Source organism: Bombus flavifrons, chromosome 5, assembly GCF_040668555.2.
Source record: "Bombus flavifrons isolate JBK064 chromosome 5, iyBomFlav1_principal, whole genome shotgun sequence".
Taxonomy (NCBI): domain Eukaryota; kingdom Metazoa; phylum Arthropoda; class Insecta; order Hymenoptera; family Apidae; genus Bombus; species Bombus flavifrons.
The window spans coordinates 3,064,120-3,073,181 of record NC_138446.1 but is presented as its reverse complement, the minus strand read 5'-3'; the positions used below and the strand labels follow the sequence as shown (position 1 = coordinate 3,073,181).

The 9,062-nt window shown below is 35.4% G+C and overlaps 1 long non-coding RNA gene across 1 annotated transcript; it reads right to left on the bottom strand.

The window, feature by feature from the left end:
- Positions 1–2,542: 2,542 nt before the first annotated feature.
- On the bottom strand, positions 2,543–6,094 carry LOC138179945 (uncharacterized). Its single transcript, XR_011173168.1, has 3 exons — positions 6,080–6,094; positions 4,629–5,132; positions 2,543–4,511 (listed from the first exon to the last, which is right to left on the bottom strand). It is a non-coding gene; the product is annotated as an uncharacterized LOC138179945 (long non-coding RNA).
- Positions 6,095–9,062: the final 2,968 nt, after the last annotated feature.

The window sequence follows — 9,062 nt, the reverse complement described above, 5'->3', positions numbered from 1 at the left end:
AAACAGAGAGAAAATTAAAACTAAGTAGAGTTATAAACTGTTAAGTAATAAAATATTACATATGCGACATTTTATTACATTTTTTATATATTATCATACATACAATACATATTTTTTGAAATATATGATATATATTGTGCGTATATATTTATATTATATACGTGATATGTTTATTACTGTATAAATATCTGTATAAATAATAAAGAGCAGTAAAGCTATTTATGAAAATATTCTAGTGCTTTAGTAAGTCTTTATTTGCCGCAATATAATCTCTCCATCAAACGAATATAGAAATATAAGTTTTTAACGATGCATAATCTGCAAAAAGCATTTTAAAATGTGTTCTTATTTACATTGATATTACCATTGTGCTCGATATAGAAGACGTATCGCGTGCATTAGAAGTCGTTTTGTCCCTGTCCTTGATACCATTTTTTGACATCGAACTACAAAGTGAACTATAGACTTAAGTTATAGCTTACGTGACCGGTACTTATAAGTTTTTTGAATAATTGCAAGGTACACAAGGGTATGTACAGGCCAGAATTCGATCGTGAACAGAGAAAAAATGTACGCTGTCAGAAAACGTCTCTACCTTTTTCTTCCCGAGCTGTGGTAATATTTTGCTTATTATGAATTATGACCGGGCATTTTTAAACACAACACAGTTCCGTGTAAATCGTGGAAGGATTATGAAATTCAATTTAGCATGCGATGTCATAGAGTCACAGCATGTAAGATGCAAATAAATCAGTCACGTAAGACCGTAGTTACGTTGAACATGTTCCCGATAGATCTCGGAACGTTCGATCTTGCTCGTAAGTCAAACGAAAAGTACAATGCGCCTACTCGATGTATCTACCATTAGCGTAAATGGTATATCGTGCGATTTAACCGTGGTACTTGTTGCAACGCATTCCACCTGTCACGAATCCTCCGAATTTGCGAGACATTTAATGTCATGACATTTTGTCTTTGTCGACTGGATGCTATTGGATTTTATTGTATATTTGCCAGTTAATATTTATGTTCTGTCGTTTTCTCTACTTTCATTTCCGGAATATTTTTTGAACATAACACAACGCAAATCACTTTCTCAATACGATGCTTCCTAAACCTGGCTATACATAATACTCTTTCTAAATAATACATATTCCGATCTGTAGAAAATTAAGTGTATAATTTATAAATATCTTTGCATAAATTTACTACATATTCAGTTTCTAATACCAAGACGCATTATCATTTTAAATTACTTCATTAATATCACTTACTCCCTTATTTGAATTACAAAGACTGCAAGTAGTTAACTTTGGATCACAAAATCAAAAATCGTAAGATCATTAATAAAAGAACGTACAGGTAATAGGGCATATATTAACATACACGTTACATTAAAATCAATCTCGTATGACATTAACGTTTTTTCGCAAACTTAACGGCTAAGAGCCGGAAATAGGTAGGCACTGTTCCAAGTGAAAAATGTCATAGTGATTATACACATTGTTACTACGTTATCTTAATTATGCGATCGAAGAAAGAGGTAGCAGGTGGGAATTAAACCGGAATTTCACAAATCGCAATTACAAACTGACTGGCTTCATTTAATAAAGGCCTAATAGGCCTTTATCGCGGCATAATTAAGACCGCTATTAATGTTCATGGGCGTTGTGTAAAAAGAGGGCAAAAAGTGGAAAGAACGTTTAAACCTGTACAACATCACTCTCCGATGTGTACAGATAAGAGATTTTTAAGAGCGTTCCGGAGTCTGTTGGATCGAAACGCACCTCAACGTTACGCAACCGCATCCACGATGCATGCAGCCACGTATACGTCGAACATTACCTCTGTCGGTTCTTAGAGAGCATGATGTACATACGTACGGCTGTTCGTCCGTTCGTTGGCATTCTGAATCATTCTCAATTCCCCGAGTTCGCCGCAGACGCGTGTTGAGAATGATACATTATTTCCCATGCGAATGTTTCTTTGCTGCGTAATGGGCGATAAATAACATAAATTAATGCCTTATTCCAGACATGTCGGTTATTTATGCCCCGGAATAACTTTATCCCGACGCGTGATTACCGGCAGGCACGCAGCCCTGCGTTTTATTCGCCTCCCCTCCCCTCCGGCCCCGCTCCACTACTCGCGCCACGCTCACTCGCACCTTCACCCTCTCTTTCTTTCTCTTTCGCCACCTAGCCATCGCCATCATCCTTAATTTCCTCTTCTCCAGTCTTATAATCCTCCTATCCATATCGTAGGTATGCGCTGATACTACCAAACTTTAAATTGTTTCGGACGTTCTCAATAGATTCACGAATTTCTATGATTCGTGATATTCATACAAATTACTTTTTTCGTTACATGATACATCGAATCGAAACTGTATAATATTTCTATAACGATGAAACTGGTCCATCCAATTGGAGATGTTTAAAAGTGTTCCGCCCTATCGTCTACGGTATAACTTCGTCGAATCGGAATTTCGCGTGATGAATTTTATATCTTGAAGATGTCCGTTAAACGGAGGACTTTTACACTTCGACAATTTTTTTGCTACTTTAACGACGGTCTCTCACCTTTTTATTCGACATTTGCTAGGTGCAATAACACCGTTTCGCACGCTGAATCCATCAATTAATTCCAATCAACGGAGTACATGCACGGTTAATTATGAGATCTCATTATTACATAAAACAAACGCCTGGTTCTAAAATTGTTAGGAACCAGATTAAGACCGAACATCTTAGATGAACGCATGGATGTTGCACAGAAATTCCTGTTACATTCTCATCAGTCAGAACGCGGAATACCAAGATTGTTTCGGTCGCACGAACACGTAAATACACGAGTAGCTAGCAATAAATCGTGGCCTACGGAACAAACCCGAAGAATGTAGGCGAATCTCCACCGCTGTTTCTATATCCGTGGCAAAAGAGCAAAGTTACGAGGCAGAGATTTTGAATGCGATAAGCATTGTTGCATCTACGAAAAAGGGTACACGTGTACCGTGACGAAATTTGACGTAGCAGACGGTTCGTTACTTCGATTCGTTTTCACTCGGAAATGACTTTAGCACCAAGCAATCTGGATGAATTAGCAAAACAAGGAAGACTCGTTATTATAGTGCCATGTACTTGCTTCTTAACGTATAATTTTCTCAATTATGATTCAATTTGCAATAAACACGAACGTAGAAATTTAGTTCTTTGCTTTACTGTTCGCTTTAGTGTCGGTATTTTGTTATAGTTACTTAGAACGCGTAACGTAGTTTAACAAAGTCGGAAATGAAACATCCGGTAAAAGTAAACGGTATATTAATCTTGTTTTCGTGTTCTTACATAGCGTTTCCTCGTTGGAAGGTTAATATGTAATAAGAAAAACAAAAATTGTATTCTAGCACTAAATCACCAACTAGGCGTAACGAATAAAGATATTTAATTAAATCAATTTACACTGACATGATATGAATAATATACGAGTGAAATTCTTGAATTTCTATTCCAGGAATGCTAAGCGATCTTTTAGGCATTAATAAGTAAGAAACAGTGTATAGCGTAATGAGGTTGGTATGTATAATTACTTGTATCTACAACGAGTAGCGGCGTTCCTTTGAAACTGTATTCAAGTACTGTTACTTCTATGAGAGCGTCGATCAATTAATTCCAATCAACGCACTATTCAGTTAATTAAGAAATCTCGTTATTACATAAAATGGCACCCGACATATTTGTTTCGCTTATTTTAAAGAAAAAGTTATGACATACAAGTTGTAAAGTTTATGGAGAGGATGATAGTTTCCCTTCTCAGTTACAGCATCGCACAAATACTGTATTTACTAACTTGTTTATACCGTTCAAGAATCGATGTAACGACGTACCGCTGTATTAATACGTTAAATACGTGTTCCTCATTATTATTATTCTATCAAATATTTATACATTTTTATTACTTTCAATATAAAATTTAATCGATAAGAATTTTGTTCATTCTAAAGCAAATAAAGAACGCATCGATCGATAATGATATCTTCAAATATTAGATATTAAATATTTTACTGGAAGGCTTATAAAGCCGATACATGATATTAAATTGTTAATATAATTATAATATTTGAAGCAAACTTAAAGCCATCGTTAAAACATGACAGATAGTAAATATGATTTCAATGCATAAATGAATATTAATATCAAATATCGAGGGACTTACAAATCATAATTACGATGATTAATATTAGAAACCTGGATACTACTACTTTCACTTTACCTACATTTTTCTTCCGTTAATACCCTTGTTGTAATATTGCGCGTACAAAATTTCATAGTTGTACATATGTATTTGTATTTCTTAAAAAATTGTGACAATTCACCCGAAGTAAAAGATTCTCTCTATAACTTAAACCATTAAAATGGCTTAAAACACCGTCCCAGGCTTTTGAATAGAAGCCGTACCCAAAAAGGACTTTTCTCCAAGACGCGACGTCTTCTCAGCATTGCAGCTAGGTCCATCTGAAATTTCAAATTAGTTCAGAATAGAATGCAATATCGTATTTTAAGTAAAATATGTTAATTACTTCAGCTTTTAAAAGTTAGGTATACAACAACTGATTATTCGTGATTACTTACATCTAGTATTTCAATAGTGAATAATCTGTGGAGGATTGGTCGAGGATAGATAGTGCGAAATAACGAGAGCGAAATATTGCTATCGCAGTCCGTCAAATATATTTTGAATAAATAAATAAATAAATAAATTATTTACAGCCGTACACGTGAGTCGTTAGTACTAAATATAAAACGCGGAATAAATACTCGTTAATGTTCGTCGCGTAACTCGATAAATATTCGGAGATACTCTGTAGATACACTTCGATACTCGTTGATACTCGGTGATACTCTTCGATGCTCTTCAATACTCTTCGATACTAAATCGCACGTGATCGCGTCCGTTTATTTATACTGGTCGGGGGAGAACCGGAAAATTCGAATTCGTCTACGTTTGACGGTTGCATGTAGCGGCGACAATGTTTTGTCCGGAGTTTATTTGTTCTTACATTACTTGTAACCTAACGGTCTTAATACTCCGAGGCAAAACAACATGATTTGAATTGTCCTGTGACTCGCGTGCTGCTACAAATCCATTGTGAAAGTGTCAAAATATTATTGAGTACAATTCAATAGTGTTTAATACGCATGAAATCAAAAAAATCACGAGTAGGCAAAATGAACGGAATCGTAAATACATAATGTTAAATCTAGATTAAATTAAATAGAATCAAATTCCAAGTTGCAAGTTAGTTGAGAATCGCTTCAGATGGCGGTAAATACGTGGCCATTGTATAGTCGGTAAAGCTGCTATCTTTCTTTACTGTAATTCTTTTAAACAACAATGATTACGAACAGTCAGAAATCAAACATTATTTGCAGTTTTCGTGCATATATCTACGATATATATAGGCATAATTTTGTTTTACGTTTTCTATTCTTGGCAACCTTATACTTACAATTAGTACATAATACTCTTTCATTATTACAAACTACATACATAAATACATATCTATAAAAAAACAGACACATAGTTGATGTTTTTCTTCGGAGGTTCAAGGCGATTTTTTCGATCGGTATTTTATTTTAAGCGCGTTCAAAGACAATTTTATAAATATCTTAATATGAAACAGAATGATAAATTTAAGAAATTTCTTGGAAGCTGTTAAAACATGTTTCCTTGGACTATTCGCTTTTTTAAGAAATAGTAAATGCTTTAATATTTAATTATTTAAATAAATGTATCGAGAGAAATAATTTATTTAAATATATTTACCCAGTACTGCGTATAAATTATACGTATATTTCACGTACAAGCATAACAAACATATACAAGCAACGTAACTGATGAAATTACGATAGTAATTAAACTTGTAACATTTGAAGATAGAGCTCGTAAATGCAATATAAATAAATTTAATATAAGTTTTTACCTTACATTGTTAAAACAAAAACGATCGATCACAAGCTATAACACAAAAAATAAAAAATGTGGCGAAACAAACACGTTTGCGTGATCATCAAATAGTTACTGAAGCGGTTAATATGTATACGCGGTTGGTAGCGGAGGCTTTACGGATGACTTTGGGTAACCTCTTCTAGATTCGAAGTTGTGTCGAGGAATTCTGTGGAAGGAGGTTGGCTCGGTGAAATATGGACTCGACGGTTGCGTCGCCGCCGCAACATTAATTGGTTCTATCGCCCAAACGAACACATGTCGGATTACTCGTCTCGCTCGGTTGGTACATGTACATACGTCAGGCGGCAGCACTGTCGACAAAGAAGAAGAAGCAGAAGCATCGAAGGTGGACGACGAAAAGGAGGAAGAGGAAGAAGAAGAAGAAAGCAAGTAAGAGCAATAGCAACCACAGCAGCAACTATGGTGTAGCGAGGGAAAAAAGAAGGAAGAGAAGTAGAACGAGAAAAAGGAAGAACGAGATCGGGACAAGTCTGTCCTTTCATTAATCAGCGATTAAGCCTCTGGCCTCGGCCTTTATGAATTATTATGATACCACATCTCACGACATCGCCATCAGTCACGACTCGTCGTGTATCTCAGTAACTATCTCCGGGGCCGCCTGGCAGACGGCTTTACATTTATCACCGTCATCTTTTCAGCATGCTTGATTTATCTTCTCCGCATTATCATCTGGCACTTTGACATTTTGTTTGAATGGATAAGAGCGGCTAATGTCGTTTCGTCTTGGGAGCGGATACACATGGAATACGCGTGTCTGTGTACCACGACTCCCTGTATGTGCGCGAAAATATACGTTTGTATTTCGATCAGCGCCATAGAGCTGACGAACTTTAACTTGCTAAAAAGCAATAAATTCTTATTCTTGGATATCAATATCAATCGTACGGATGCACGCTACAAATCTAATGTTTCTTAAAGTAGCAACGGTATTTGGATGTTAAACTTAAATACCTACTTTCAGCCAGTATCGTCTAACTGTTCTATTAGTTTAACTGATGGAATTTTAAGTCCTAATTTAAAAGTCTAGGTCATTCTTTATTAATATCAAATAAAATTTTCTCTCTGCGAAGTAATTAATATATATATAATAATATGAAATAATATGGAATGCCGTGTTTGCAATCACAGTATTATTTATTATTTTGTAATTATTTGATGATTTAGTAATTTTAAAAACATTTAGATGCTTGTGTTATACGATATCGTTAAGAGATGTATTAAGTAATCTTAATGGAAATTAGAATCTTTGACTGAAAAATCCCGGTCTTCTGCAAATATTAAATACAAGGTAAATAAGCTTCTTATTTAATCATACATATCCAGAAACAATATATTCTTCATTCATCACCAGTCAATGTAACAGTAAATCCATTAATCAGACCTGGTGACATTTTGACGCACGCAGTTATTAATGCTTTTTCTTACCACAGTTAAGATTGGCTTCCCGGCTAATAATATCATTCGACCAAATACAAGACGTCGATATGGATCGGTCACTTCTTATAATTGCAATTAGTTGGAATGTTATGATATCTTCCATAATAGGATGTTCCGTTAAATGAATAGATAACAAAACGGTATATCGTAGTAACTTGGAACAAACGAATGACAAACATGAGCCGAATGCGGTTCGTGCGAATAGTTTTCCACAATATTCATTTCATAGTGTTATTTGATTTCGAATTTCCATTCGATAGTATAAATTTAAATGCTTTCGCGTTCGATCGCGTACAATCCTTTCAAATTGTATATAATATGTGTATAATTCTTCCTGATGTTTGTGTAATCAAATAATACAAATTCAATTATCGTTTGAAGAAATAATTATAGGTATTTGTACGGCACAGTATTTAAAAATTTAATGTATTGGTTTTTGACAACGAATAAAGATAATGTACGACCGAAAGAAGAAAAAGAATAAATGAAAATATAGTAGACAAGCACTTACCGATTATAAATACGTACATGTTATACAGTTGTTGCGAGTATTCTAGCAATATTGCAGAGGAAGACGGGAGTGTAGCTTTAGTTCGAGGTACTTTCACGTATGGCACTGGTCTGAATTGTATTTATGTATATACCATTCTATTTTACGTTTCAAATTCTCGTGCCAATCTCTGATAAATGTCGACATTAATAATCATAAGTGTAAGTTACGGTCGGACCAACGGCCCAGTAAAAGCTATGGGGAAGTTAATGTCGAAAGAGAGAAAAAGGGAGACAGAAGGCCTGAGGATTAATGCTAATCAAGAATAAATTATAATCATACTAACACTCTCTTCACGGCCTCTGGGTTTTCGTTCGAAGCGAAGGAAGAGAAGCGGGACAGGGAAGGGAAGGGCTTTAATTTATTGGACAACCGAAAAGACATTGCGCGTAAGCGCATAACTTGTGTTTATCAGGATCCGGCCATTTACTCCTGAAACATATTACCGGTTTATCTGTTGGCCGGATAGCTATTTTATTTTAGAGACGTTTATCGTATGCTGCAGCACAGAATATATGTTTAAAATATATTCGTGTACAAATGCGTTTACACCCGTGACAGGAAAACGTTGGTGGTAGGTAAGCTGTCCTGCCTGTTTTCGCGCTAGCACCAACGACGAAACAGCCACGTTTCTGCTTCATTCTGTTTACTGTCGAACGGGCGCGTTACACGCTCGATAGCTCGACGACATCGACATTGAGTGCCGATCATGCTGTTTACAAAATTATGCTGCGATTTTCTGTAAATTTGAAGCAGGAAAGCACCGTTACGCGTCAAATCCCCTTTTACACGTTTGAATATGTTAAACACGCGCGAAACGTTCCTACGTAAAGAGGGAAACCGTTCTTCGCCATAGTGCTCCAACAGATTTGGTTTTCCACAAAATATCATTTTAATAGTGAAAACTGTAAAACTTGTAGTACGAATGATCTCTAAACATGTGAGAAGAATTATATCTGAAATTATGGCTGACTATATTAGGTTTTGGACAAGTTGGAAAACTTACATTCGATGCATTACACAAAGAAAATTGAACAAACTTAGTAAT